The 20,488-nt window shown below is 40.0% G+C and overlaps 1 protein-coding gene across 12 annotated transcripts in view; it reads left to right on the top strand.

Annotated features, from left to right (window-relative positions):
• The first annotated feature begins 3,043 nt into the window (after window positions 1-3,043).
• The window catches only part of KIF1A (kinesin family member 1A), a 143,885-nt gene continuing 126,440 nt past the window's right edge, over window positions 3,044-20,488 (top strand). For all 12 annotated transcript variants that reach the window (XM_063442403.1, XM_063442401.1, XM_063442400.1 and 9 more), the window contains exon 1: window positions 3,044-3,255. The gene's annotated coding sequence lies outside the window, so the exon portion shown is untranslated. The remainder of the gene's footprint in view (window positions 3,256-20,488) is intronic.

The raw sequence follows: 20,488 nt of genomic DNA, 5'->3' as shown, positions 1-20,488 counted from the left end.
TCTATACTGTCTAGGTGGCTGTCTCTCAGCTTGTGATGCTGTAATAATGGAGCAGTCTCTATACTGTCTAGGTGGCTGTCTGTCAGCTTGTGATGCTGTAATAATGGAGCAGTCTCTATGATGTCTAGCTAGTTGTCTCTCAACTTGTGATGCTGTAATAATGGAGCAGTCTCTATACTTTCTAGGTGGCTGTCTCTCAGCTTGTGATGCTGTAATAATGGAGCAGTCTCTATACTGTCTAGGTGGCTGTCTCTCAGCTTGTGATGCTGTAATTATGGAGCAGTCTCTATGCTGTGTAGGTGACTGTCTGTCAGCTTGTGATGCTGTAATAATGTAGCAGCCTCTATGCTGTCTAGGTGGCTGTCTGTCAGCTTGTGATGCTGTAATAATGGAGCAGTCTCTATGCTGTCTAGGTGGCTGTCTGTCAGCCTGTGATGCTGCAGTGATGGTTCAGTCTCTATGCTGTCTAGGTGGCTGTATTTCAGCCTGTGATGCTGTAATAATGGAGCAGTCTCTATGCTGTCTAGCTAGCTGTCTGTCAGCCTGTGATGCTGTAATAATGGAGCAGTCTCTATGCTGTCTAGGTGGCTGTCTGTCAGCCTGTGATGCTGCAGTGATGGTCCAGTCTCTATGCTGTCTAGGTGGCTGTATTTCAGCCTGTGATGCTGTAATAATGGAGCAGTCTCTATGCTGTCTAGCTAGCTGTCTGTCAGCCTGTGATGCTGTAATAATGGAGCAGTCTCTATGCTGTCTAGCTAGCTGTCTGTCAGCCTGTGATGCTGTAATAATGGAGCAGTCTCTATGCTGTCTAGCTAGCTGTCTGTCAGCCTGTGATGCTGTAATAATGGAGCAGTCTCTATGCTGTCTAGGTGGCTGTCTGTCAGCCTGTGATGCTGCAGTGATGGTCCAGTCTCTATGCTGTCTAGGTGGCTGTATTTCAGCCTGTGATGCTGTAATAATGGAGCAGTCTCTATGCTGTCTAGCTAGCTGTCTGTCAGCCTGTGATGCTGTAATAATGGAGCAGTCTCTATGCTGTCTAGCTAGCTGTCTGTCAGCCTGTGATGCTGTAATAATGTGGCAGTCTCTATGCTGTCTAGGTGGCTGTCTGTCAATCTGTGACACTGTAATAATGGAGCAGTCTCTATGCTGTGTAGGTTGCTGTCTGTCAGCTTGTGACGCTGTAATAATGGAGCAGTCTCTATGCTGTGTAGGTTGCTGTCTGTCAGCTTGTGACGCTGTAATAATGGAGCAGTCTCTATGCTGTCTAGGTGGCTGTCTGTCAGCCAGTGATGCTGTAATAATGGAGAAGTCTCTATGCTGTGTAGGTTGCTGTCTGTCAGCTTGTGATGCTGTAATAATGGAGAAGTCTCTATGATGTGTAGGTTGCTGTCTGTCAGCTTGTGATGCTGTAATAATGGAGCAGTCTCTATGCTGTCTAGCTAGCTGTCTGTCAGCCTGTGATGCTGTAATAATGGAGCAGTCTCTATGCTGTCTAGGTGGCTGTCTGTCAGCCAGTGATGCTGTAATAATGGAGCAGTCTCTATGCTGTCTAGGTAGATGTCTGTCAGCTTGTGATGCTGTAATAATGGAGCAGTCTCTATGCTGTCTAGGTGGCTGTCTGTCAATCTGTGACACTGTAATAATGGAGCAGTCTCTATGCTGTCTAGCTAGCTGTCTGTCAGCTTGTGATGCTACAGTGATGGAGCAGTCTCTATGCTGTCTAGGTAGATGTTTGTCAGCTTGTGATGCTGTAATAATGGAGCAGTCTATATGCTGTCTAGCTAGCTGTCTGTCAGCCTGTGATGCTGTAATAATCAAGCAGTCTATATGCTGTCTAGGTGGCTGTCTGTCAGCCTGTCATGCTATAATATTGGAGCAGTCTCTATGCTGTCTAGGTGGCTGTCTGTCGGCCTGTCATGCTGTAATAATGGAGCAGTCTCTATGCTGTCTAGGTGGCTGTCTGTCAATCTGTGACACTGTAATAATGGAGCAGTCTCTATGCTGTCTAGCTAGCTGTCTGTCAGCTTGTGATGCTACAGTGATGGAGCAGTCTCTATGCTGTCTAGGTGGCTGTCTGTCAGCCTGTGATGCTGTAATAATGGAGCAGTCTCTATGCTGTCTAGCTAGCTGTCTGTCAGCCAGTGATGCTGTAATAATGGAGAAGTCTCTATGCTGTGTAGGTTGCTGTCTGTCAGCTTGTGAAGCTGTAATAATGGAGCAGTCTCTATACTGTCTAGCTAGCTGTCTGTCAGCCTGTGATGCTGTAATAATGGAGCAGTCTCTATGCTGTCTAGGTGGCTGTCTGTCAGCCTGTCATGCTGTAATATTGGAGCAGTATCTATGCTGTCTAGCTAGCTGTCTGTTAGCCAGTAATGCTGTAATAATGGAGCGGTCTCTATGCTGTCTAGGTGGCTGTCTGTCAGCTTGTGATGCTGTAATAATGGAGCAGTCTCTATACTGTCTAGGTGGCTGTCTGTCAATCTGTGACACTGTAATAATGGAGCAGTATCTGTGCTGTCTAGGTGGCTGTCTGTCAGCTTGTAATGCTACAGTGATGGAGCAGCCTCTATGCTGTCTAAGTGGCTGTCTGTCAGCTTGTGATGCTGTAATAATAGAGCAGTGTCTATGCTGTCTAGGTGGCTGTCTGTCAGCCTGTGGCTGTAATAATGGAGCAGTCTCTATGCTGTCTAGGTGGCTGTCTGTCAGCCTGTGATGCTGTAAAAATGGAGCAGTCTCTATGCTGTCTAGGTGACTGTCTGTCAGCTTGTGATGCTGTAATAATAGAGCAGTCTCTATGCTGTCCAGGTGGCTGTATGTCAGCTTGTGATGCTGCAGTGATGGAGCAGTCTCTTTGCTGTCTAGGTGGCTGTCTGTCAGCTTGTGATGCTGCAGTGATGGAGCAGTCTCTGCACTAACGTCACTCCCTCCTCAGCACCAGCAGCGATGTCTCCTCCTCCCAGAGCTGTCTCCCTCTCCCCACCTGCTCTCTCCTCCCTCCCAGCCCCCGCCCTGGAGTTCTCTCCATCTCTGTTTCTATGTGTAAGAGCCTGGGCAGCCCAGCCATCCCTCCTCCCTCCAGCCAGCAGCTCCAGCCAACCAGCAGTGCCAGGCAGGGCAGGGACCCGGGGGACAGGCAGCACATAGCACACAGGGAGCGGTGACACAGCAACACAGCATTTCCAGGCACTGGTACACAGGGGGAACCTGCCTTAATGCCCCACCGCAGAGGGAAGCAGTGACAGCAGACACAGCCAGGTACCCTTCCCATCCCTTTATCTGATCACTGGCCGTCTGATACCCTCATCGACTGGCATCTTCCATGCCATCTCTGCCATCCCTCTATTAGACAGTCACCATGCCATCTCTGCCATCCCTCTATTAGACAGTCATTATGACATCTCTGCCATCCCTCTATTAGACAGTCATCATGACATCTCTGACACCCCTCTATTATGCTGCCCATATGCCCTCTATTTCATCCTTGTGTTTTAATGGACTATCCCTATGCCATCACTGCCATTCCTTTATTATAATGCACTGTCTTTATGTCTTTTTTTTTTTTTTTTACCATGCCTTCTCTGCCTTCCTTGTGTTATTATGTACTGCCCTGTGTCATCATCCCTGTGGTATGATGTACTTTCTGTCCCTATGCTATCTCTATCATCACTTTGGTATGATATATTGTCCCTATAGGATTTCCATAATCCGTGTATTATTGTGTATTGTCCCTATACCATTTTTGTTATGATATGCAGCCCCTATGCCATTTCTACCTTAGCTCTGGTATTATGTACTGATCTCTTGCCATGTCGGAGGTCCCTCTGGCTAGTAATGGGTGTATATTGTCCTCGCTGCCCTTGCATTCATCCCTTAGTCCTAGTTACTCTATTGTTATTAATTCATTTCCCAGTAACCGTCAGCCCATTTTCTCTGTACCCTCTTTCCCCATCTGTTTTCTCATGCCATTCTAATTTAGATATCACTTTCCAATATCCCTTCATGATTTTTCATCATCTCTCATTATCTCCACCTTCCATTTCTCTGTCCTTATTTTTCTTTTCCTTCAATGCCCTCCCTTTCTTCTTCTTCTTTCGTTCTACTCCTCCCTCTCCTCTCTGTCTCCTATGGGACATTCCTGTACCAGGCTTTAACCCATTGCATGCTGCACAGGCCTCTAGTTCAACATCTTATATGCCCTATATTAATTTTAGTATTAAAACACAATGTTAAAGGGTGTTACTGTATCGTATATTATTGTGTGCCATCTTAATTACCGCAACTTAAATTCTAAATATTAATTCAATGCACATGATGTCTATAAGGACAACTGTAATCTAGTAAACAGATATCTATTTATCTATTTATATGGATATGTACATTTCAATATAGATATTGGTTTATGTCTACTTTTTGCTTTTTGTGTATGGGCGTGTGTTAGGTGTTTGGATCTTAACTGTGTGTCGTGATATCTGCCTTTCACTCTGTGCATTATTCTGTGCTGTTCAATGTTCACAATAGAAATGTATCAAAAATTACATCTTCTGTTGTTTGTTTTTTTTGGGACATTATTTTGTAGTGTTTAGGTATGTAGTACTGCATTTTATGCATAGTTATGTGGTCTGAGGCTCTGCTCAGTTGTGTCTAGAAGGTGTAAATATGTATTTTTTTTCCCCCCATTGATGTGTTGCGCATTTTAGTCTGTATGTGAGCAATATTATCCTGGTGTGATGTAAGTCAGTAAAAATAGAGACAGAATGTGGTTCTCTGAATGTATATTTTGGCATAAATGCTATGTTCCTCACAGGAAAATTCTCTTTTTATTGCATGACGATATTTTACCTCCTTTTATATTCTACCCAACATATTTTGTTTATAACAATACACAGCGCCATCAAACGAGGATACACACAATAATAGAGGCCTATACCTGTGCTTGGCCGTAAGAGAGACAGTAAAGGCCTTACAGACGAAGAGCATTGACTATGACACTGCACACTGGCTTAGCGAGATCATCCATTGTATAGACTCTATGTATTTCTGGCAAGTAATGTGTTTACATAATGTTTCTGGATAAGCCATCTACAGGGTTCTGACAACTTCAATCCATTGTAAAGAACAGATTCACATATAATATATTTAATTCCATCAAACACATCCTTGTTGAAGCAAAACACAACAACCGATTCTAAATTAATGGATTGAGTATGCGCAATGGTTGATACACAGTAGATTGCCACTATTCACCACAGGCAATAGAAAATGGCGGAAGTTCTAACTGGGGTGTTTGCAACTCAAATTTACTTGTAATTAATTAATGTAACAGACATTTATTATGGTAGTATGTTTATGTTCCATAAATGTCCCAACATTTAAAAGATTTGGTCTTATTCCCATTTAAATAAAAGAAACACGTTTAACATTCTATATGCTACAGTACAGTGGGATCCTCCACGCAATTCTTGTATTTCTAGGGCAAGATATATAGTTTCCCGGGAACGCACATGCGTAATTTGTAGACTGATCTGTCTGAGATCATATGAGGAAGTCTTTACAATGCCAGGTAGGGTTACCTGGCCTCGCCATTTGCCGAGAACAATTAAAAGTATAGATTGCAATTTACATGTGTCATGGTAGGCTCAGTCATCCTAAACACATAACTGATAATGGTAGACTAGTTTGGGCAGTGGCTCCTAAGTTGTTGTTTTTTTTTTTATATTATTATTATTTTATAGGGACCCAAGCTACATAAATGTCATTAGGTCAGTGAACAATTATATTGTTTTAGTGAAATAAAACGCCAAAATAAACTCAACAAAACACTTTCACTAAACTATTTGCTGTGTCAATTGGTTTTCCTCCATTGAATTTGGTAAGCCAGTGTTAATGCAGTAAACAATGTATTATGGGTAGTTGCTTGGGGTTTGCTGAATATCATATGCCTGTACCAACCAGTGCAGATACATTGTAATCATGGACTCAATTTTGTATCTCAACTAAACAGTTAATAACCAAGTATGGAACTATATGGACAATACTGTACAGATCAGACTACTTAGGGCTGTGTTAACAAATTGGGCAAGTTTGTAAATCTAATTGCCCATCTCGCTCAACTTTTTAGATAAAGATGTTTATTTGTTATTTCATCTCAATGTACGATGATCTCTAATGTAAATTGTTGTTCCCCGGATCCTTTGTTGGTGGGGCGGATTGATGTGATCAGCAGCTGGTGATTTAATGCATCAAAAGAAGCCATTAAGAATAAGATATAATGCATTGATTACTAGTGTCCTAGAAACTAGCATAGTCACATGCAGCCATTTAGATATGGGTGGTGAAAATTAAAGGTGATTACGATGATTAAATCCATAGCGCTGAACTAATGTATTGCAGAATGCCATTTATTATAGGCAGCCTGCTATATATTGGGAGTTCGGGGCACTCGACCATAAGTAGAGGGTGCTTATTAAAAAATTCATACTGCATGGCTGAATGTGACTTAGAAGAGGCAAACAGACCTTCCTATTCATAAGTACCATACAATAAAAGGGGCGTTTCGGCCATTAGTGGAGGGTGCTGATTAATATTGCATGGCTGATCAAGTACTGAATCAGCCAAGCAGAACAACATTATGTAAACAACACTCCACTAAAGGGTTGGCGTGGCCAGGATGCTATTCGTTCATGTTCAACTTGTACCAGGACAATCACAAAAAGCTACTTTTACATACATATTCTGGACCAATGACATTGCCTGTCCTGCCTTTCTATTAGTGCTAAATGTTTGTTGTACGGGGCACAGGTACACATTGGCTATATAGCAAAGATGCCTGTAGTGCTTCTGAGCAAACTGTGACCAATATTTAAAGGGTTACTCCAACCACCATGACCACTTCTGTTTTAGAAAACTACAATCAATATTTAAAGGGTCACTAAATCCACCATGACCACTTCTGTTTTAAAAGTGGTCATAGTGGTAGGAATCTGTATGTGTAGAGTTTCTGCTTGAAATGCTGCTCATACAGATACATTAACGTTTGTGCCGGTCTTGTTCCAAGCTTCCTACTGCCAATTCTGCAAAAAGTACATCTCATCTGTCGTCAGAGCCCACTGCACTATGACCACAAATGTAATGATCTCCAGCCTTGCAGGTAGGAACCTTGCTCTCTTCTCCCTTCCTTCCTCCCACCGTGCGCTCCCTCCCACCTCCCTCTATTGCTATCCATTGGATTTTTTTTTCTTTAAAAAAAAAAGCCATCCCTCCCCTTCTCCCACTCCTCTCCTCCTGCTAGTTCAGAGCATGCGCATGCGCTCTGAGGCTGATTAAATAATCCAATCAATTGGTTCTCTATGAGAAGCAATTTTATTGGACAGCACAAGGCCCTTGGTGATCTCGGATGGTGTTGAAAGCTCCCGGCCGGCATCGACTTTCAGGTAAGTATTGTTATTAGACTGGTTTTTAACAGAGGTACCTAGTTAGCACTACCCACTAGGGCAGTGTTTCCCAACCCAGTCCTCAAGGCACACCTACCAGTCCAGGATTTAAGGATTACCCAGTTTTGTCTAAGGTGTTTTTTCTTTTTTTTCTAAAAACACCTTAGAAAAAAAAGTGGGTAATCCTTAAATCCTGGATTGGTAGGTGTGCCTTGAGGACTGGGTTGGGAAACACTGCACTAGGGCATTCTAAAGTGAACATTCCATCAGGAAAGGTTAAAGTAGTTGTTTAATTTGCCCACCATAGCTTCCCATAGTTTTAACAATCCCCATATTCCCCCAGCCCACACTTCGAAATCTCCATATCCTCCTTGTTATACTTCACTATAACATAACTTTATATCCCTGCTTCGAATTGGTAATCACAGCTCCAGCACCGAACTAATGAGTCCTGGCAGAGCATGTTTTCTCCCAGGATTCAATGCTAGCTTGCTGCTCATCAGCACTCCTTTGAGTCGAGTTGGGCACAGAGCCAAGCAGGGAGAGTTTTTGATCAACCTGCCGACTCAGGGAGGGCCTCCTCACTGCCAGAGCTCCAGGCCCAGACAGGGTCCCATTGGAGCTCTGTCTGGGGTGAGGCCATTTGTGGCTGCCATGGTCGCCTAATGGGTAATCCAGATCTGGAGCAAGAGAGTGGCATCCTTGGTGTCTAGTGGGGACTGGGCTGCAATGGTTGGTGACTTACCCCTATCCTATGTGCACTAGAATAAAGTGATGAGTAGTCATATGTTTCCAGCACTGCTGTGTGAGGAAGCAGCCAAGTTACTCCAGTCCGGTCTGGGACACAACCTGAGGGTACTTCTATCTCCCCAGCTGGACCACATGCATAGGCCACTGACCAGAGTTTTGCCTTATTGCTCTTGGGGCAGCCTGACCCAAACATTTTTCTTTTATCATATGAATGCTATCAGTGACTGCAAGTGATTTTATATACTAATGTGCTGACATACTAGGCTTTACCTCTGGGGTAAAAGTGTTGTTCATGTAATAATAATATTCACGGTAAGATGAAACTTAATGTAGAGAAATGCAAAGTTATGCACTTCCGGGTCAAGAATGCACAAGCAATTTACACCCTAAATGGTAGTGAATTAGGGATAACCACACACGAGGAGGATTGGGGAATTGTTATAGACAACACATTAGGCAGCAATATGCAATGTCAATCTGCAGTTGCTAAGGCCAGTAAGGTTTTGTCATGTATAAATAGGGGCATAAATTCTCGGGATGAAAATATAATTTTGCCACTTAATAAATTGCTGGTAATATGCTGTGCAATTTTGGGCACCTGTTCTAAAGAAGTAGTGAGGTTTGCAAAATCCAGGAATTGGCTGATTGCTCACTGCCAGTCCTGCAATCCACATCCTCCTGTTAGAGAAGGTTCTTGTGGGAAATTAAAAGGCTGCATTGTTTGCCTCCTTTTGAAGCCACTGGTGGACCTAAGGTGCACAAGGTGTTCATTTATGTATTGCCAAATCATAATTAAAAATTACACCTTAGGAGCCACAATCAGCCACTCATCTAGTAACTCATGTGCAGAGCGAAGGTGTAGTAAAGAGGTAAGGGACAAAAAAATGTCAAGGAGCAGAGGACTTGGTGATCTGTAACACAAATCCATTGTCTTACAAAACTACTTGGTTTGTGCCCTTGCAGCAAAAGGATTCTTTGAGAACAAAAACAACACCGGTGCATCATCGTCCATGTAGGCCACACTTGATCCCTAGTCAAGGATTTAGGGAGTTGGGGGTCACAGGGGACAAGGGAAAAGAGGAGTACATTTTGTGCTGGATGTAGCAGGTGGCTGACATTACATTGGACATTAGTTTCATTTACTTGTATTTCCATTATATTATTAAACCTGATGATCGATGAAAAATCAGTCAGTAAAAAAAGCAAAGGAAAATCTGAAACAAGCTCCACCTCGAGTGAAGATCTGCATCCAGTCAGTCCAGATTATATCTCTAGACAGTTCAAACCCGGGAACCTGACAGTAGGAAATAAAAGCACCAGGGACATTCTGCTTATTTCTCTGCTGATGGACTGGTAATTAGCTTCAGATAGCGTGATGCCAGCAGATCCCAGTCAAGTCCTTTGGGAGCATGGTTGGCAGGCATTCGTCTTCATCCACATTGCCCGAAATCTCTAAACATCTCAGCAGAATATTTAACACATGGTATTTATTGGTCCACAAATCAAACTGCTTAATCTCATATAAATGCATACTTCCCAAGTGTCCCTGGTTAGGAGGGACAGTCCCTATTTTCGATCCTAATTTACCACTTTTCTGGAAGCTCAGTGTTACTGATGTGTCTGAGTCACGGTAATAATACTCACAGTAATATGTCTTTAAACTGCAATAATTGTTTTTAGAAATCAGTCTGTGTAAACAAAACGCAATGTCCTTGTTCTTAATTACATTTTAGTTGCATAAATTGTTATTAATAAATGTAATAAAATGTAAAAAGGTCTGGTGCAAACATTAAAGAGCAAGAGATAACATAAATATAAATACCCAATTAAAATATGTGATTTATACCAAGTGTTATTACTGCAATTATCAATGCTAATATTACTAAACAGAAATACCCTGTGCAGCATTTAAGAAGTATTGATGACATTACAGTAAAGCTTTTGCAATTTTTTGCTTATTTAAGAAATATTGATGAAATGACATTTACACTTTATAGTGGGTATTTGTGTACCAATCATTCATAAACATTAGTAAATCATCTAAAATGTATCTGAACAGTCCCATCACGTGCCACACACCCCACTCACACCCGTAAAATCAAAGTGTGTCTCTTTGTCCATTTAAATTGTTGAGAGTTATGTATATGGAAAAAACTGTCCTTGAGGAAATAATTGAATTGAAATGATATAAATCAACTAAGACATGGTGCAATAGTGCAATAAGTTGATAAAACTTTGATGTATGGCATTTTTGTAAATATAGAAAATCAGATATTTACTTATGAATGTTTATTTTTGCTGTTTTGTCCAGGTTCCATCCTGCTTCTTATTTGTTTTATAAGTTTTATAAGCATTATTACATGCCTACTATTCACCTGCATCAGGCAATTAGAACTCTTTATATTTCAACAAATGTGATTCAGCTCATGGCTACATTGTATATGTGGAAAGACAACACTCAGACCACTGTAAGACTGAGAGCAGAGCTTCATGGGATACAGTCAGCTGACTAGCTTTCTAAATGAGGTTGCTTGCTTCCCTTTCAAACTGAGAGGCAATACAGGGTGGTCATTATTATTATTATTATTATTATTATTGCCATTTATATAGCGCCAACAGATTCCGTAGCGCTTTACAATATAATGAGAGGGGGTTTAACTATAAATAGGACAATTACAAATAAACTTACAGGAACAATAGGTTGAAGAGGACCCTGCTCAATCGAGCTTACATTCTATAGGAGGTGGGGTGTAAAACACATTAGGTCATACATTATTCTTATTATATTTATAGAGCGCCGTCAAATTCCGTAGCGCTTTACAATGGGTGGACGAACAAACACATAGTTGTAACCAGACAAGTTGGACGCACAGGAACAGAGGGGTTGAGGGCCCTGCCCAATAAGGTTACATTCTAGAGGGAGTGGGGCAAAGTGATACAAAAGGTATGGATAGTATTAGGGAAGTAGATTAGTAGAATTGTACTCACTGAAGACTTAGTGTGGGGTTTTTTTTATCCATTAACAGTTTAATTGATATGCTTTTTATGATATTTGAAGGAGTGGAGACTAATCTAACGGCCCAGGGAAGCTACCCTCCTGCTGCCAATTGGTAAGAAAAATGGAGGGTGGATAACAATAACAGCATTGTCAATGTTGTGGTTGTAGTAGTGTGTTACAATGTGTGTGTCTTGCAGTTTGTGTCTTGCAGTATGTGTAGCAATGTGTAGCTGTGTGCATTCGAGGGGTACCACAATACCACAAACGGTTTACATACACATTATAACACAGCCCATATACGCACAAATACAACCCTAAAAAACAGCTACATCACCCATACTTAAAACAAGAAACATACATAAAACATAAAAAGACATGTTTTGGCACAATTATGCGTGCTATAGTACACCATTTAACAGGACTGCTATACAAATCATACATTTTGCAGTAGTTTGACAACAAATACCTCACCCACAGTTATATTGTTTGGGATATATACTAAAATACATTCTATAAAATATCTGCTTTAGAGTCTACCAGAGTTAATGAGCTTTACCTATGAGACGGGTTAGCATTGCTGTGACATCAGACATCTATATGGGGGTCTTATGACTGAGCTGTCTTTTACTATCGGTGGTAAAATGCTGAAAAGAGTGAGGGGATCTATATGTAGTTAAAATGTAGGTTCAGCTTTACTTTACTTATAGTGTCCCTAAGAGATGTGATCAAACATGTTTACATATTGCTTTAACATTACATGACAGTGTATTACATTAGAAGATACAATTTTGTACAGGATCTGTCACTTTTGCCTGCCATAAACTTATCCAAATTGACATTAAAAAATTTTTTTTTTACATCAGCTCCTGATTGGTACACTTTAAATGCTGCTGCTTACAGTACACTTACAAGAGGTTTCCATTGAATTAAATGAAAATCATTTTGAATGAATCAGGAAATATGCAGGTGCTGTGCAAAATGATTGTGAGCAATGTATAGTGCAGACACAGCTGCTAGAAATAGTAAACATGTACAGTATGTCTCCTCTTTGGAGGAAATTGGAAGCACATAGGCAGTCCTTAAAGGGACACTGTAGGCACCCAAACCACTTCAGCTCATTGAAGTGGTCTGGGTGCTGTGTCCCTTTTGCACCTATTGCTGCAATGTTAAACATTGCAGTTCCAGAGAACTGCAATATTTACATTGCAGATCTAAGTCTGCCCACAGTGGCTGTCTACCAGACAGCCACTAGATGTCTTGCGGAATCGTAACGGACTTTTGATCCATTATCTGAGGCTGGACATCCTCACGCTCTGCATGAGGTCCTCCAGTGTCAGATGTTTTCCCCATAGGAAAGCATTGATTCAATGCTTTCCTATGGGGAGGTCTAATGCGTGCCCGGTACTTGCCGCGCATGTGCATTAGGCCCTGCTCGTTGTGGGACAGAGGAGGGGGCAGAGCTTCGACCCAGTGTCGAGGGACGCTTTTAACCCTTTATTTACCAGGTAGGAGGGGGCGCGAGGGGGAGAGGCAGAGGGATTGGTAGTGCCAGGAATACAACTTTGTATTCCTGGCACTACAGTATCCCTTTAATTAAGCCAATATCACAGTGTTTGGTAGTTAAACGAAAACAGCTATTGGGGACAGGCAAAAATGTAATTCAGTAAAATGAACATGAAATTATATACAATAAAATAATTATACGCATTATTCACAGATTATAAAGTGGAAATCTGCATTCTCTGTGTTTATGAATACTGTGCATGTAGGGTTGTCTTCTGTCTTAGGAAAAAATACAGTTCATTCTAACTCACTGTTAAATCATAGTACATTGAATAAACTATAAAGAGGTGCCTCCTATGCCATAGAGTCAGATATGCCTACCCTTGACCTCCTGCATACCTTGGCAGGGTATCTGGCCAGTCGAGTGTGGTGAAGTATTGTTAATACCATAGTCAATTATTTTTCTCTGGTTCTGGAGGTGTAGTATAAATTGAAAGATAAAGGTAGGACAGCAGGATGGATATTCCAAGTTAGGACTGCCCAGTGGATGTTAGGCCTTTGGTGTACACATGGGACACAGAATAATTCGGAGAACCTGAGAAGACATTTAGAAAAACTGAAAGTATACAATAAATCATGACTGGCAGGATGTATATTGTTCCATACATGAGACTTGATACTGACGATCAATGTCATTTTGCCAAAAATAATTCAGGACTAACTTTAAGATTAATTATATATGCAGTCTGTTAAAATTAATATTGCTTAACTTCATTCATAGTCATACACCTGTGACATTCTGTCTGCATTATCATAATTGGTTCATTTTTGTATTTTCAATGATTTCACATAATGGCGGTATTTGTACTGCTTGCTCCACAACCCCTTTGACCTCCCAGCAGGAAAATACTGCTTGTGATTTTCATCCATTTAATTAAGCTAGGTAACAATTAAAACAATTACTTACACAGCATTGTCAAATCCTGGAGCTGTCTCTTCACTTATTTGGCTTCTGATTTTATTTCACATTAAGAATGTTCCATTACCACTGAACTGACCGTTCGTGTTTATCTACCTAACATTTATACCCAGATGATTCATGTTATGCTCTTGCGTAGGTCAGTATTTCATTAAATACCAAATTGTGAATTGCAAACCAAAATTCAGACTGAAATAGCAGAGCTGATTAGGAGATTTGTTTTTTTTTTTTAGATAAGCTATTTTGGACCAATTTTTGATATTCAAATTTCAGTTACAATTTGGAATTTAGTGAACAATCCTCGTCATGTCTGCAAAATGGGAAAAAACATTTTGAGAATAGTTTTTTTTATTATTTTTTTTGGTTTGGTTAAATGTAAAGGATTTAACAAGTATTTCAATAAAAAAAAAAAAAAAAGAATATCGGCATTTGTTTCTGATTGTGTGAATGTTATTTGTTTTTTTTTATTAATTTTATATATTTTAACCTGATGCATGGAATTGTCTACTGTACCTATATACACATCTGTACCTAAGCTTTTAATAGGATCGATGCTTTTGTCTTGCTTTGCATCATTGTCAGTATGTCTGTTTTTTTCCACTGTTGGTGTTTATACAGAGCCCTTCCTTTGTACCCTGCCAGACAGATGCTGAGTGTATGTGGGTGGGTGGTATTTCTATGGTTGTGAGGTACTCACACCTATGTGTCATTCCCAGCATGTACTTCCATTGTGTAAGTCTACATAACCTCAATGATCAGTGGTATCCTAGGGTTAAAAAAAAAGTCCATGGCCTCCTCCCTTGTGATTTGGGAAGAAATGAGGATTAGCAAAGTCACCCTTTAACTGCCTCCCTTCATGACACGCAACCACATCTCTTCATTGTCTCTCTATTGTGTCTGACAGTTGTCACTCTGTATCTGATCTCATCCCTGATTCTCTATTCTTCTCCACAATTCTACAGTTCCTACACCTCTGCTTCTTCCAGCCTAAATCCTTTTCCATTTTCTCTTCATTTATTTTTTTTGGAACTGCTTGTATGTTTTTCATTTTATTTTTCTTGATGATAACATTGTGTGATCTGTGTGGAATCAGGGATCTTGTAAATTATGTAACAATAAACAAATGAAAAATACCACAAAACATTTTTTTTCATATAATGTAGATGAAGTTGCTCTTTAAATCCAATGTTACTATTGTGTGAATAGTGCATCCTGTAGCAGTGATAGAGATCACATCCTCACAAGTATGGGGAGCGTAAAGTGATGAAAAAAGATTGGGGTATTACAATTGAGTTTGCTTAAAAGAGGTGCAAGAGGTAGGACAGGAGGTTATTTTTCACCAAATAGTTCTTTCCCAACCTGGAAATGTGAGGGTATGACCAATTTCCAAGATATCTTTAAAACATTTCAGTTTAGGAGCAAAATTGTTAGCAAACATGTTTTAGTGTTGATCCTGATCCTTGACTCAGACCATTGAAAGGGGAAACTGACAGATCTGGAGCGCCATCCTCTGTGATACAGAGACATTCAGTATGTTTGGCTTAGAGGAGTGCAGGGAGATCTTTCTGATCTCCCTGTTGGCTCTAAGAGGCATCACTCAGACAGGAGACTGGGGCCTAAGTGGCGGACTTGGTCGTCTAATGGGTAATCCAGCTCTGATCTGAAGCTGCAACAAGATCTTTGACAATATATATATATATATATATATATATATATATATATATATATATATACATATATATATATATGTATATATATATTGTTATTATTATTAGGTTTTTTTTTAATACACTGCTGTGTGTGACTAAGTTCAATTTACAGAGCAGAAGATAACAATTTCTAAAGTAAGTTAAGATTTGATTAAAAGTGAAACCATTTTTTCATGCAGACTGTGTCAGTCAAAGCCAGGGACGTCTGGCTTGGGCTGTATAAAAATAAACAAAAGTGATTTAAATTGCAGAGAATTGAGCAGTGAGATTGCAGGGGCATGATATATGCCCCAAAACTGCTTAATTCTGCTAAAGTTGTTTTGGTGCCTATAGTGTCCCTTTAATTAGTGGTATGATTTAGCATTGTAAAAATAGTTTATAGCTACAGACTGGTGAAACATGATACAGTATACGCATTACTATGACTAGCCATTGTAGGCTTACTTCCCTCTTGTGACATGAAACCAGCAAGCTTAATGCAACCAAGCCCTGAAATGGATGAAATAGATATCATGTGAGTCATGTGACTGAAAGTGCTCAGTATGGCATATAAATACATAATGAAAAGATAGCTGAATTGTGGAGTGCTATGTGCCAACATCTTTGAGATATTCAAATGGCTGTGTCCAGTGTGCATTTAGTAATCTTGATTTCTGTTATGTAAGATATTCTGGTGTACCTAATGTAACACACAGAGGAGAGGGAGATAGACTGGCACTCAGCTGCTCAAAAAACTGGAATCAATAGGGATTCATTAAAAACCTATGTGGGAGAAGGGAAAAAACACTCTAAAATTCAATATGGATAATTAAATTAGGTGTGTGGGTCCAGGAGCTGGCTGGTGACTACTGGCTATAGTGTATAAATAGAGAGTATAATAATATGTAGTATATACCAGATGGAGACAGGTTGGTATATAGGGTGGCTTGTACCTTTAAGTACTAATTTTACGTAATACACCTTTAAGTGCAATAGGAAAGGATAAATGCAAAAAACAAAAAAGAAATGATAATAATAGATAAATAAAAATAAATAGATAAAATAATATAGATAACAATCAAGAGAGTAGAGATAACACGAAGATGAAATAAATAAAGAAGAAGAGAGAAAGAAATAAACGAATGAATGAGGAAATGGGAGACAACACTAAAACTGCATAGAACAAAAAACAAAAAGGAGAGTGGATTCCTGGAGGAAATGCAACCGATTTTGTATAGAGCAGGTGTCTCAGTCCCCAATGTAGTTGGGGTAGATAAACCCTGATCTAAATAATATACTTTGCTGTATCAAAGATAAAAAGTTAAAAAGTATCCATATGGTTAAGCAACCCAGTACATGGAACTGTGTGCTGTAGCAATAAATACAATATATCACAAGAAAGGCTGAAGCAATAGAAACTGGATATATAAAAAAGCCAGTTTATTAAACAATTAAAAACTATATTAATAATAAAATTGCAAAAATACAGATTAGATAAAGTTCATGGATGCATTACCAGACTCCCGTGAATAAAAGAATAGCAAGAACCTTCGGTTTGGCTGAGGAGGGATCCGGGTAGATATAGACAGTTTGTCTGTATTCCGGCGGCCGGTAAGGACGGCGTAAATATGTGTGCACGTCCCGAACAGGAGCCTCGCTTGGAGAGGCGTGCAGTACTGGTGATCCCGGTAGCAGTAGCTGCCAAAGGTTCTGCGTATAGACATGAGTTGCTGGTAAATGCTGGCTGGTTCTGTATTCTGCAACGATGAATACAGAACTGTGTCCATAACTTTAGGTCCGTTTGTCCCTCTGCATGACTATGAGAGAGTTATAAACTCTTTTTTCCCTTACCTTTATTTCAATGCTGAGATCCCTCAGCACTGGCTCAGTCTCCTCCTTCAGCGATATCATACTGATGGGGGATCTAATGCGCATGCACAGAAAATGCCACGTGTACACTAGACCTTCCCAATGGGATAGCATTGAATCAATGATTGAATACAATCAACATCCAATGTCTTTTCACAGAGTAAAACTCAGTGAGAATCAAGGAAGCGCCCCGGACAGGGGCACTTCACCCTGGTCAATTCTATGAGCTGAAGTGGTCTGGGTGCTAACAGTGTCCCTTTGACTTCTGTAGATAAATCAATTCAAATGTTTTTCTAATAGATTTGAGTCATTGGAAAACTTCAATAAAATCAAGGCCTATGGATTAGATGTGGATCTGTGCATTTCTGTGACTTACCATTATCCCTGGGTTAAATTAACAATATGTTTGGTATGAAAATCTGATATTTCAACCTCTTGGCTGTTTTCTCCTTGATTTTTTTTTTTTAAATATGCTAAATGCATTGTTGTTGTTATGACTGATGATAATACATGAATACTTGAACGCAGGTTGTATGCTGGGCTAATACTTTGGGCTATAGCCTTTATTTTACCATAAACCACATCTATGACACACTAATCATAACTGTTCTGAGCTGCTGCTGTTTATCTTTTGAAATTCATAAGTCTGATAGCTCTATGTTATGATCACGGCAATCACTTGTCCTAGGTATCCAACACAATGATGCCTTTACATCGCACTGCAGCGATTCCCATCATTGGATCCCTATGGCTTAAACACATACTAGTTTTGGATTTTAGAATAGGTTTCAGAATACCTTGCTTTATCATTTAAAGGAACATGCCAAGCACCGGGAAACTCGTTCAATCCCCAACCACTTCACCAATAAATGTACCTGGGCAGAACACGTAATGATATAGATATATCTGTCCAACTTGAATCCTCATAGATTGTTGGCTTGTTTGAGCACGGCCTTCTTCACCTCTCAAATATACCCTTTCTATAATTGTAAAGCATTGCGGAAGAATATGTTGGTACTCTATAAATATTAATAATAATACAGGGCATGGAGTGCCCCACTCTTAGTACTTTAGACCACTTTTTGGAACAGGACACTTTGATAATTCCGCTCTGCACCTGTAATGTTATGTTTACTGATGGAAGGGCAGAGCTTATAATGATTACTGATTATATAGCCGAATTTATAGCAATGAACATGGAGCCAGATGTAAGTATGAGATTCCAAGAATGGGAATGAGATTCCAAGAATTTGGCGGTGCCGCCAAATGACTGATAGACTGTTTGGCCAACTCCACTCAGTGAAGCGCATTTGTAGAGTGATTTTAAAATCCTCCGGTCATGGGCTTAATGTATTGACTACAGTTAACATTGTTCAAGGGCATCTAATGTTGTACTCATGCTGTGCTGATTGGGGACAGTTTAAACCCTAAGTGGCAGAATAAAGCTTGAATTCAGGTTGGTCCTGCAGAACCTGGAACAATTTGGAGATATGTAACTGTACTGTTCATTGACAATATGGCTTTGTGTCTCTTTAAAACAAATAATTTGTGGAGTTCTCCAGTGTTCCTATAAGAGAAAAGCTATATCATCCTTGGCACACTCATGGTCTGTATTAAAGCTCTTTAGCTGACAATGCTTTAGAGCTCATTTAAAAGTAGATTACTGTGCAGTGTACAATACAAATTATACATTCAGGAACCGCATCCTTGGCTTATCGTTATTCCAAGGGACCCAGTAGATGTACTGCACATTAATTGCTAAAATCAATGAGGCTGGATTTTACATTACCTTAGCTAAAAAAATAAAATAAATACTAATAAGCAAAGACGGGTATCTATAAAGTGGATGCTACAAATGCTACAAAATAAAGGTGTATACACATAAAAACACGCACTAGATTTTCTGGCTTAAAAATCAATTTCATAGAAAAAGCAATAACCTTTGCTACAATGATCATTCCAGCACTGAAACCTAAAGAAACAAGAGAAAAAAATATAAAGTAAGTGTGTTAAGGGTCCCCAGGACCCCAAGTATGCTAAATAGGCCCGCAGACTAAAATTACGAGTGAATTCGGATCCCAAACCAGGGTGAGTTTGCATGCCGAAAGCATCTATACCGACAATACACAGGAAGGCATCGCAAACCACCGAACGTTCAGGCAACGAAGCCAACTCGCGAACGAAACGTTCGCAAACTAAACACAGTGGGAAACTAGACGGACAGGCGTTCTCATGCGAATGTCTGACCGCCCAGCACAAAGCGAGACGAACTGAGGCGCGAAATGCAGCAAAAGGGTGCCAAAACGTGTGTGGGTTCTCCTGGCCTGCTATACACACCAATCCCCCAAAAGGGAAGATCAAGGTGAAACCCACAATTAACCAAAGATTTCAAACATACAATTGGAAAATACACAAATTATTAAGACTAAATCTCCAGAGACAAAAAGATGGTACTTAACTGAATGTGGGGCAGCAAAGAAAGATAAATTATAATGGGAGGTGCTGGCTATTATACTGGGACTTAGTATGGGAGTGGCGTATCACTATGTGTACCATTTATTTCCTTACTGTTTGCATCCTGTGCTGCTATTGGTGGACAGTAAAGAAAGAGATATGCAATATGAGCCTCTGTGTCTTGTTATAAAATTGCTTTTTACATAAATAAGATAAGTACACTAGAAAAGCTACAATTTCTGGGGAAATTGTGTGAAGTGTTCTTGCCTCCACTAGTAGTCTACAACTGGAGTGGGCGGAGTAACTGTTATTATTTATTTATATAGCACATTTAATTGCAACGTTGTTGCCCAAAGTGCTTCACAGTTACATTAAAACATACAGTTATAAAAACATTAGCAGGTGCAAAAGGCCCTGTCTATGACATCACTTGCTGCTGCAGCTTGGCACAGGTCAGAGTATTTTTGCGGTTGCCATCTTCAAACGGTCGTATTTTAAAAACTATAAATCCTACAGTGAAGAGCTTTATATTGTGAGAATCACAATACCCAGACCTACATTTTGATATTAACATTTATACATTTGATATTATCTACTGAGATATTAACAATGAAGGCACAGTCGCAGTTTAGAAATTGCCCTTCAAATGTGAGCTTTGCAGAGTGGAGTTTCAATGAATGTCAATGGACTGCGTGAGTTGCAAACAAATGGTCATATTGTGAAAACTATAAGGACTATGGCTTAGCTGTGGACATTTTTAGTGGCAGCAGGGATAGCTGAACGTTTTGATATAAGATTTGTGTAGGTGGGCCTGAAA

The sequence above is a fragment of the Pelobates fuscus genome, chromosome 2 (genome assembly GCF_036172605.1).
Source record: "Pelobates fuscus isolate aPelFus1 chromosome 2, aPelFus1.pri, whole genome shotgun sequence".
In the NCBI taxonomy this organism is placed as follows: domain Eukaryota; kingdom Metazoa; phylum Chordata; class Amphibia; order Anura; family Pelobatidae; genus Pelobates; species Pelobates fuscus.
The sequence above is the reverse complement of the archived record's forward strand: the minus strand, read 5'-3'. Positions and strand labels throughout refer to the sequence as shown.